General features: G+C 42.2%; 1 long non-coding RNA gene across 1 annotated transcript in view; it reads right to left on the bottom strand.

Annotated features, from left to right (window-relative positions):
• Positions 1 to 343: 343 nt before the first annotated feature.
• Positions 344 to 11,863, bottom strand: part of LOC307191524 — a 63,242-nt gene continuing 51,722 nt past the window's right edge. The window contains exons 4-5 of the long non-coding RNA XR_013829795.1: positions 8,599 to 8,740; positions 344 to 488 (exon numbers count right to left, since the gene is read on the bottom strand). This is a non-coding gene — a long non-coding RNA (uncharacterized lncRNA). The remainder of the gene's footprint in view (positions 489 to 8,598; positions 8,741 to 11,863) is intronic.

Here is an 11,863-nt window from a genome sequence, read left to right as displayed (position 1 = left end):
GTAATATATCTTACGGCCTCAGATGGGCACCTATTTCCTGTGATCAATGATTTGCTCTAATTTGCCTGGAATTGAGGGATTTCTTGGGATGTGAGACTTCCAGTGCTAAAACCAGAACAGTTTCTGGCAAACGGGGACAGTTAGTCACAGTAGGAGACATTTATGTCCTATCACTCATGGAAAAGGAATGGATGCCATTTAAATTCCACGTGCAAACGGCTATATGCACGAAGAGAGCTACTATTTTGATCTTGGTGTGTATTTTGACGACCACTGGGGAATGACTTGTCTCTTCAAGGTAATACTAACCCAGTGCCATAGACTTTCCCACGTGCACCAGTCTACCTGGTGCCACCAGAAAACACTACTTAAATCCTCACCTCCAATAGGTTCCAAAATTGTCCTCGGGGAGTGTTGGTGGCCTAGAAGTTCTTCTGGTTGCTCACAGGTATCTTGTAGGTTGTAGATATTTGATGCCACAATTATGTCTGGGTGAAAAGGATGGGAGGTAAGAGCTCTTAAGAAATGATGACTCGGGACTTCCCTGGTGGTCCAGTGGTTAAGACTTCAAGCTCCCAATGCAGGGGGCCTGGGTTCCATCCACGGTCAGGGAATTAGATCCCGCATGCCGCAACTGAAAGATCCGCCGTGCCGCAGGTAAGAGCTGGTGCAGCCAAATAAATAAATAAATAAATATTAAAAAAGAAAAAGAAATGATGAGTCTAATGATAGTAACAAAGATAATTTGGAATTAGGGTTTTACATTTCTTGCGGTATTTTAACTTCCTGTTTTCCCCTTTTGTTCTGTTGGCTTAGCATTTGTGTGGGATAAGGAGGTTTCACTCACGCCTACATAACCTAGTTGAAAGATCACATCCCTGTTCCTGCTACTGAGTTGCCACCTTTACCTCTAAATTACATACTTTACCTTGAGGCTCTTGTGGGTTTGGGGGGACTTGCTTAACTGCTAGAGGGACTCACCAAAATTGAGGACTATTGACACATTTTCATTGTTAAGTATTTAAAAATATACTTTACTAACTGTAGAACGTTACAAAAAATGGTATTAATATTCTACTTCCTAGATGCTTTTCGAGGCTGTACACATCACAGACCTGTACTGAGACCTGGGACAGGGGGAGTTAAGAAGGGTGAAGAAGGGTCTGTTATGCTGAAGCTCATGGTAAATGATAAATCCTAACACATGGGTATTCAGTGTAATGACACTTATGATGTGTTCTTTGTTCTGGTTTTGTCCCCTCTCTGGAAGTCAGTAGACTGACTAAATCAACCCTCAGAAACCACTTCTGGACCTGCTCCTTGAGATTTGCTTTTAGGGCCAGTTTATCAGCTACGTTAGAAAATTGTCTCGTTACATGGTAATCACATTCTCCTTTTGGCTTTAAACCTAGAATACTCAATCACCCATCCGTTCCTAATGCCTTTTACCTGTCTAAAAGAATCAAATTTACCCTCCAAATATGAAGATTTGTCACAGTAACAGATACTAAAAAGACTAGGCCTCAGGCTCCATACAAAGTTTCTAAAGAGGAACTTTTAAATGCTTTGAGCAGTGGTGTTGTTGGAAGAAGAGGGTAGACTCCTCAGGTTTGCACTCATGAGGATGTGTAAGTTTGGATGGATTTGTTTAAACATCTGTCCCATGACTTAGCGTCTCTAGACACAAATACTACAATCTGAACCACGTATCAGCTTGTTGTTGTTTGCACACCGTCTTCAGCCTGAAGGAGTACGCGTGGCTCTCTAAATTATTCTTAATGGAGCATGAACATTTTCTATAACTCAAAATAATCATGTAATTTCGTAGGATTCTTCATCTTTTTGTGATTTGAACCTGTCAGGCCAAGCTGGTTCTCGGGACCTGTTTCATGGATGTTAGGACAGATTTGAGTAAAGAAAGTAATTTATTGGGCCACGTAGTAAATATTTACTGAGCACTTACTCTGTGCTTGGCTACATGGAAAGAATGATTTGAATGCCTTATGGTTCTAATGAGTTGGATTTCCCTTTGTGTTGGAGGATTTCCTCTAACCTCAGGCCTGGAGTGAAATTCAAGGATTGTAAACACTATTCAAATGAGAACAAAAAAATCCCTGCAAGTCCTCTGTAAAGTGAAACCTTGCTTCTCCCAGCAGGCAGGATAATTCTCAGATGACATGGGGTATAGTTTTCCTCCTTGGGCTCCACTAATCAAAGCGGTAGCTCGTCTTGGACAAGCTTTACCCGGCTCTGACACCTTTCATTGAAGATGCTGAGGTTCTCTGTAAATAGCAATTATGTCTTATAACAGCCGTGTTGGCCCCATTTGACGGAAAAGAAAAGTCAGCTGGTGCAATATTCCATTGCTCACAGAGGAGCTACTAGCGAGGGATGATGCCTTGTCTGCTGAGTCCGGCTCTGTCTGTGGGTAACCGAAAAGCACCAAGTAACTCATTATGCTCCAGTTCACACCTCAGTAAATTAAATACTCTGGTTTCTTGGTTTGATTTTCTGACCAGCTGGGTTCACAAAGTGGGCTTCTCAACATCCACCCTAGGGAATAGCAGGGACCTGTGATGAGGTTCTGTAGATCCATCCCTTTTCTTTGTATGGGAAAATTGCTCCGGCCTCTTTTGGAATGAGTATGGACCATGTTTTCAGAACCCCAAATTGGGGTAGTATGGAAAATATGAGTGAATTCACAAGACTGATGGAAGAGAGATTCCACACTGGGGTTGTACTGGAAAATCCTGAGCATATGGCAACCCTAGGCACAGGAAGTGGAAGTGTCTTTAAGAGGGATATACGGAATAGGTGATTTTGGATCTGCCAAAGTGAATTATATTGCATCCCAGCAAATGTGGTGGTAAGGGGGGAAGGGGAATAGAAATTTGGTAACCTTCAAAGGTCAGGCAAAAGAGAAAGAGTTTGCACAGACATGGAAAACAAACTTGTGGTTACCAAAGAGGTAAGGGGGTGGGGGAGGGATAAATTAGGAGTTTGGGATCAGCAGATACAAACTACTATATGTAAACTAGATAAACAACAAGGTCCTACTGAATAGCTCAGGAACTATATTCAATATCCTATAATAAACCATAATGGAAAATAATATAAAAAAGAATATGTATATATTTGTATAACTGAATCACTTTGCTGTACACCAGAAACTGACACAACATTGTAAATCAACTATATTGCAATAAAAAAAAAGAGAGAAGGATTACAAATTTATGATGCTCAATGATGGAGTGGCAAGGAGGGCATGATAATCCAGGTAACGTATGCAATGATTTATTTAAGCAAATATATACATTAAGCTCAATGTAGTTGCAGATGATTAAAGATTTTCTGGGTTTCAGCTATCATTAATGCTTAAAAGTAATTTAACATCATTTTTTCTGCACTTGCTGACGCTTTGGAAGCCTTGGTAATGACACACACAGACACACACATACCTTAAAGGAACATCTCTCTCTAGCTCCCCTTTCTTGGAGCCCTCTGGTTTCTTTCTTTAACTGAGTGAAGTGCCCTAGCTGTAGACTACCACATTCCCCAGAAGAAAGCCAAGATGCTTTGGACTGAGGAGTTAGAGGTGTGGAAGGCAAAGGAAGAAGGGCTGTGGGTAAAGGTGGAGCCTGGGAAGGTTGTAGGGTTAACACAGCCATCATTAATTGCTCCTTGAAGGGGAACAAACACAAACTCTTAAAAAAACATGTTGGGAGATGGTATTCTAATATGCCCAAGAGAATCGAATTGCTTTGGGTTATGTGAGTTATTGTGGTAATGATGATGAGGACGGTGAAATTATACTAATAGTGATTATCTACTTTTTACTGAGTACTTACGTGTTCGGCATTTTCAACACTTTAATTCCAAAAACATCTTTTACATCAAGGTTGCAGACTTCACACTATTACACTCATATATGCAAGAAAACGTAGTATCTTTCTTTATAACTAATATGATATTATTATCCCCATTCTACCAAGTATATGAAAACTCCTATATTTAAGTCTAACCTGAGTCCAATTCAACAAGTGAATCTTTTTTTTTTTAAAAATAAATCCCATTATCTGTTAGATAAAATGGTCAGAGTTCTACATCACCTCAACAACTCTCCAAGATGCCACCTCTGTTGGGGACAGATGGCTTACGAAACCTCATGGCATAAGAGGGGGCAAGGGGCTGTGGCCTGGTGTTGACGCTTGGGTGTCCAGTGATGTTTGGTTGGTCCAGTCCCATTCCCCATTCTGCTGGTACCCACTGCTTGAACTGTACCTCCTTCAGGGCATGGTGACCGTCTCTGCTGAGCAGACCCTGTCTCTTTTAGGGAGTAGTATGGATCCCACTGAAATTTGGGCTGTGACTCCCATTTGGAACAGCTCTAGAATCTACCCTCTGACCCACAGGTATAGCATCCCCTCACTCCTACCACGGGGGCCACAAATGCCAAGGTCCTTAGCCAGTCTCTCGGCTCCCTCCTGCATCCTCCACACGCACTGCAAGGACATTTGAGAACCTCTGGATACCGTCTGAACTCCAGGGTAACAGGGCAGCTGGGGAAGCAAATGTTGGGCTAACCCTGCTGCAGCATGAATTTATTTTGATGTGCACACGCACTAGGAAGGTGGCCTGGGGAGACTGTCCATTAGCAGGGAGGGGGAGGATGCCATGCGACGCCCCCCTTCCCTTCCATGTCCCCTTTCACAGAGTCCCCTCTGCCCTTTGGAACTTGAGCCCAGAGAGGGGGGAAGGTTGGGACACAGAATGGATTGCCTCTCTTCCCTCCTCTGTCACCCCTTTAATCCTTCTTGGTATATTAAATAGGAGCTAAAGGAGTTTAGAAATTTTCATCTCTCAACTATATCTGGCTTTCATGAACATTGTCTTATTTCCTGAACATAAAAATAAGACAGATTTAAAATTCAAAGGTGCTCCCTGGCCTCTGTGTTCTAGGCAGTCCCTGCCGTGTTTGCCGCAGTATAAAGCCATGGTGAAATATCCAGAAAAGGCAAATCTATGGAGACAGAAAGTAGGTTAGTGATTGCTGAGGGCTGGGATGGGTAGCGGGAGGGTGAGGTGGTCAGAGACTGCTAAAGTGTTAGGGTTAGGGTTAGGTTTCTTTTTGAGGTGATGAAAATGTTCTAAAATTGTGATGATTGTTGAACAACTGTGAACATATTCAAAGCCACTTTAGACAGATGAACTATACGGTATGTGAGTTATACCTTCATAAAGCTGTTATTAAACAAAAAACAAACACACCACCTGGCTTGGCCTTGGAGGAAGCAGACTGCAAGGGAATATGATTTGAACAACTGTGGTCTATTCATACAAGGGAATAGTATGCAACAGTGAGGAGGAACAGCCTACTGCTTGTCACAGCAACATGGCTGTTTCTCAGGTAATATCATACTGAGTGCAAAGAGCCAGATACAAGGGATACATCATGTATGATTCCATTTATATAAAGTTCAAATCAGGCAAAACTAGTCTATGGTGTTATTTTTCAAGATAGTGGTTATTCCCCTTGTGCACTGTTGATGGGAGTGTAAGTTGGTGCAGCCACTGTGGAAAATAGTGTGGAGGTTCCTCAAAAAACTAAAAATAGAACTACCATACGACCCAGCAATCCCACTCCTGGGAATATACCTGAAGAAATCAAAAACATTAATTCAAAAAGATACACGTGCCCCAGTGTTCATAACACCTACAATAGCCAAGACATGGAAGTAACCGAAGTGTCCATCAAGAGATGAACAGATGAAGATGTAGTATGTATATGCAATGGAATACCACTCAGCCATAAAAAAGAATGAAATTTTTGCCATTTGCAGCAACATGGATGGACTTTGAGGGCATTATGTTAAGTGAAATAAGTCAGAGAGAAAAAATACTGTATGCTATCACTTATATGTGGAATCTAAAAAATACAACAAATTGGTGAATAAAACAAAAAAGAAGCAGTCTCACAAATATAGAGAACAAACTAGTAGTTACCAGTGTGGTGGGGGGAGGGGCAATATAGGGGTGGGGGGGTGGAAGGTACAAGCTATCCGGTGTCAGATAGGCTCAGGGATGTATTGTACAACATGGGGAATAGAGCCAATATTTTGTAATAACTGTATTGGGAAAGTAATCTTTAAAATTGTATAAAAAATTTAAAAATTAAATTTAAAAAGTGGTTATTCTTGGGAAGGAGGGAGGTGCAGGCTATGTTTTTTCTTTAACCTGGGTGTGTTAAAAAAATATCCACTGAGTTTACGATCTGTACAACTTTTCTATGTAGCAATATATGTTATACTTCATTAAAACGTTTAGTGAAAAATGTATCCATTTACTGTTTGCAGAAAAGTATCAGTTATACCTGCAAGATGGATTTTGTTATTCCCATTTAACAAATGAAGAAACTGAGGTCCAAGCGTTTAAGTGCCTTGCTGAAGGCCACGCTGCTACAAGTATTAATAGAGTCAGGGTGGGATAGGGAGGGTGGGAGGGAGGGAGACGCAAGAGGGAAGAGATATGGGAACATATGTATATGTATAACTGATTCACTTTGTTATAAAGCAGAAACACACCATTGTAAAGCAATTATACCCCAATAAAGATGTTAAAAAAAAAAAAATAGAGTCAGGTTCTAAGGGGGCCTGCCTGGCTACCGGGAACACAACTTCATATCCTTCCCCTGGGCTCCTCCCTGCTAGGTCTCCAGCCCCTTCGCCCTTTGGCCATGAGTGGAGACTGCTATGGAGAAATGTGTTCCTTTTATATAACAGCTACAGAGCTAGAAGGCCTTCCATTCCATTCCCCCCAAGTCTTCTTAGGCCTGTCCTGACTTTGTGACCAGCTCTGCCGTGTGAGCACCTTTTACCAGCTCTAAATTCCCCTAAAAGCTTCACTAAGGGGAGCAGCATTTGAAATAGACGGATGGTATTCACCTGTCACATAACAGCTAAAAATAAAAAAGGGGAGGTGATAGTGAGATGCCATTGGTGGCATAATACCAGCTGATTGACACATTCTCATTGTTATTTCCAGTGAAAGGAAATAGCTAATGCACAGCTGGCCCTGTCATCCAACATGGCAGTGAATTCTGGTCACTCATTTAGTACAGTTTGAGCCAGAATGAGGGTATTCTATGTCTCCTTTGAATACAAAGGAGAATGATACATTGTGAAAAAGTGAAATTTAGATATGCTTAGCATAGGATAATTGGATCAATGCTGCATCCAAGGATGACTCTCTTTTACATCCCGGAGAGGTAAGTAATGAGAGGCTCAGGCCAGGATTCTGCTGGAAAAAGACAGAGCTGTGTTTGGGCTGATGTGCCTTTCATTTGAAAATATGTTTTTCAACATAAGTTGACTCATTGAACTGAATTAGAATTTTAAGTGGAATTGTGAGATCTGAATAATTATTGGAAGTTCTTGAGGCTTTATTTCCATTAGGATCAGTCTCTTCCTAATGAGCCCCTTTTTATGTGGACGTGTGTTTTTAAGTGATGAAATAGGAGTCGATGAGTTTGCCTTAGTGGTCAGGATGTAAGAATGTGTCACCATAGAAACCTGAATCTTGCCGGGAACAGTTTGCCTGGGGCAGGTTTTGAGTATTTGGCACTTGACATTCAGAGGTTCTGGTTGAGAAGGTTTCCTTGTCTCATGAGGGTCATGCTTACCGAAAAGAGTTCCAGCAGGACTGGCCTGCTTTGACACGGGGAAGCCATTTCTCAAAGCCCATGTGGATATATTAAAGATGGGACCCCAATTTGTTTAGGGAGAAAAGCCTCAGCAAATATTATTATTTTCATTTAATTTTAAAATTCAGATTTCTTGAGGGGAAAAGGCATAGCAGGAAGGAAGTAACAGAACCTCTGAACTGCACTTTGGGAATATTTTAAATGAAAAATTACTGCCATCATAAGGTTAAATTCTTTTTCGGCAGCTCTTCTACTATAGGGACTTTCTAAAGAGGGTGTTCCATCTCTACTCAAGCTGGGCTTTTTAAATTATTAACAAAAGTTGGTCCATTCAGAAACTTTTACTTTGAGAGCCCAGAAGTTCACTTTTATCCTTGGGATGAATCTACGTTCCTTAAGCTACTTCTGCCAATTGTAGCGAAATTTGCCAATGAGTAGGATTTATAGTAAGGACTAAAGTTGAGGATAGCATATTCTTTAGTATAAGCTTGGTTTTATAAGATTTACTAGATATGGGCAAATGAGACTTGAATGCTGATTTTTTTGGAGATACAGACACTAACTCATTGTATTTCTCATTTAAAAATTAAGGAGGAAGGAAATTCTTTGCTTTTAGACAAAAGCATGTTGGGATCTCTGGGGACAAGTTGAGAAAGGGTTTTCTTTAATTGGATCTGAAATGTAGTGGCTGAGAACGGGGCGAGCGCTATTCATTTAGGAAAAACAGAGACATCTGCTGGTGGATTGGCAAACTTACTTTTCCAGATGATCCAAAGGCTCCTGAAGGGGTAATACTTACAAGACAGGGACAAATCTGTCACAGTTTATACATTTTAAAAGAGCTGTTGTTTAATCATGGAATGAGAATGTTCAATAAAAGGAAGAAAATTTACACATACCGTTTTCTGCGCTATGCTGCTTTAGTAAGACTTCCTCTTGACTACACCCGGATCAGAAAGCCAGAATTCTTCCAGAAAAGGTGTGTTTTTGTCTACTCTGTTTTCTGACTCCTTTTAATCCGCAGCCTGCGGTGAAAAGTCCCTGAGGGAGCAGAGAAAGGATCGCTCATTTCCAGTCCAGCCAGCGTATGTCCTGATGTGTGCAGCTTCTGGAATAGGAAGTGTTTGGGGTCTAACCCAGCTTCTCTACCGGCTAGCTTCTGAAGTTGCAGTGTGTTACCGTTCACAGGGACTAAGCAATACTCACTTCTAGGACTGTCATATAGATCAAATGAGATTTTTGGATGCAAAGGTTAAGCATGGTCAAGTAAGGCTCCCAGGGCCGTCCTAGGCACAGTCACCATCTTTAAGCTGGACTCAATGTTCAGAGATGAGCTCTGTTCTTCATCTAGTATTTTAAACTCTCTGCACAAATGCACCGTAAGCTCAGACCCAACTAACCCCAAACAGGATCCATCACCTCCAACTGCCTCCCTGCCCTCAACTGGATTTGAAGCCATTCAAAGCAGTCATTCCTGCTAAGAAGCTGAGGCATCTATTTGTTGCCAGAGCCTGTTCACGTCACTATGAGCACAAGCTCCGGAGTCAGGACCTTGGTTTTCTCTTCTTCAGAATGGCGACAATAATACCCCTGCTGTCAGGGTTGCTGTGCCGATGCCACAAGATGAGCTCTCAGGTTCTTAGCACAGGGCCTGGCTGACAGGTGAACTCAGCGTGGTTACTCACTTTTTAATACACAGTCTCACGTATGTGTCTTCTTTTCTCCATTTCTACTGCCTCCAGGCCTGGCTTAATGCAGCTGCTGCCATATTGATCTCCTAGCGTTCAAGCACTGCTCTCTTCCATTCTTCTTTTTTTTTTTTAATAAATTTATTTGTTTTTATTTTTGGCCGTATTGGGTCTTCGTTGCTGCACGCGGGCTTTCTCTAGTTGCAGCGAGCGGGAGCTACTCTTCGTTGCAGCGCGCAGTCTTCTCATTGTGGTGGCTTCTCCTGTTGCAGAGCACGGGCTCTAGGCGCGTGGGCTCTAGAGCTGAGGCTCAGTAGTTGTGGTGCACAGGCTTAGTTGCTCTGTGGCATGTGGGATCTTCCCAGACCAGGGCTCGAACCCGTGTCCCCTGCATTGGCAGGTAGATTCTTAACCACTGCACCTCCTGAGAAGTCCCTCTTTCATTCTTCTTACAGGATGTTGCCAAGCTAATGTCCTCTATAGCCCTTGCTGGGCTATTTCCTACTCAAGAAGACAGATATGCTTCTTAAATAATCAGCCAAACTCCCTTGCCTGGTGTAAGTCCTTTATAACCTGACTCCACCAACTATTATCCAAACTAACTCCTCACTAATCCCTGATGTACAGATTCCATCCCTGACCATACCCTCTGCATCCTGGTCCCTGTGCCTTCCTTTATGCTGTTTCCCTTATCCCTTATGCTTCCCTCTCCTATCTCTTAGTCTTGCCTGTATTTTAAGATGCAAATAATCTCACTCCCACCATGAACTTTTCTCCAGTTCTGCAGCTTATAATGATTTTTCTGAAGGGCTAACTCCTATTACCCTAATAATCCTTAATTCCTATTGCACTAAGAAATCCCACCCAAGAGCCATAAGTTAGAATTTACTTGTTCTCAATATTTTATTACAAGCTCTGTGAAGAAAGGGCCTGTGTTATTTCACCTCTCTGGGTCTCAGTTTCCTCCTCTGTAAAATGGTGATAAGGACAGTTCCTGCCTCATCGACTTGTTGTAATGATTAAGTTAATATATGTAAAGCAAGTGTCCAGCACCTTGAAAGTGTTCAATAAGTGTTAGCTTTATTATTATGGTTCTGAGCACATAAATAAGGGATCAATACAGCTTGTTTGATTACCAGCCATGTTTCACTAAGAAGCCATCAGGTGCTACACTTGGGCCCTTCACAGCCATCTGACCCAACATTGTGTATCTTTTAAAGAAGACAGTAATTTACTTGACAAATAATTGAGTGCCTACCATGCTCCAGGTATGCACTGTACTGTAAGTGCTGGTCTTAGCTTTGTTTATTTTTACATATGTGGCCAGCCAGCCATTCACACTTGTAATTAACAGTGTAGGTCAAATATCTTCATCAAAGAGGATTTGAATTCAAGTCTTGGCTCCACACATATGGCTTTGAACAAATAATTTACCATAGCTGACCTTTAGTTCCTCTACTGTACAATGAATCCTAAAGTTTGTTTCTCTATTTTGTGATACGTCAAAAGAACCAACTATAGTTTAAGTCACATATTTTCAGGCAGATAGTGGCCGTCTCTCTGCTCTTGTTCATGTCGGCCCTGGATATGTGATCTCCTTGTCCTGATCTGACACTCCACTATCTTGTTCTGTAACTGTTACTCCACCTGCTACTATTTAAGAAAGGGCCTCCGAGGAACTCCCTGACCTCATTCACATCACTATCCTTTTTTTGTGTGTGTGGTACACGGGCTTCTCACTGCTGTGGCCTCTCCCGTTGCGGAGCAGAGGCTCCGGACGCGCAGGCTCAGTGGCCATGGCTCACGGGCCCAGCCGTTCCACGGCATGTGGGATCTTCCCGGACCGGGGCACGAACCCGTGTCCCCTGCATCAGCAGGCGGACTCTCAACCACTGTGCCGCCAGGAAAGCCGCCACTATCCTTTTTTAATTGTAGAAGAATAGAGGAAATCTAATCTTGCTCCAGAAACGTTATAGGAGAGGAAGGGACGTGTATGCCTTTATCCATTTGTCATCTCCCTCTTCCAATTCCCCCATTTCCCTGCCTTTCCTAATTAAATTACACACATGCACACACACACACACTTCATCTGTCAAAAGAACCAACTATGGTTTAAGACACATATTAGTTAGGCAGATAGTGGCGCGCGCGCACACACACACACACACACACACACACACACACACGAGTTCATTTACATGCTCCTTAACCCAAGGCTCTAAGATATATTTTAAAAAAAAACTATCCATGCCCAGCGCCCTCCTAGTTCCTTACTGTTGCTTAATGCATACTTAGCGACAGATGGAAATTGCCCTGTCATCATGGAAATGGAATGTTTTGTTTTTCCAGTGGTTTCCAGGTATGGGTGGGCTGTGAACTATTATCATCTCCCTCTCTCCCTTCCCTGTCTGAGTCAGAATTTCTGGAGATAGGGCTCGGGAATCCATGTTTGACAATAATGCAGGTGATTCCTCTG

The sequence above is a fragment of the Stenella coeruleoalba genome (assembly GCF_951394435.1).
Source record: "Stenella coeruleoalba genome assembly, chromosome: 9".
NCBI classification, from domain to species: Eukaryota; Metazoa; Chordata; class Mammalia; order Artiodactyla; family Delphinidae; genus Stenella; species Stenella coeruleoalba.
This window is presented reverse-complemented; position numbering and strand designations above follow the sequence as displayed.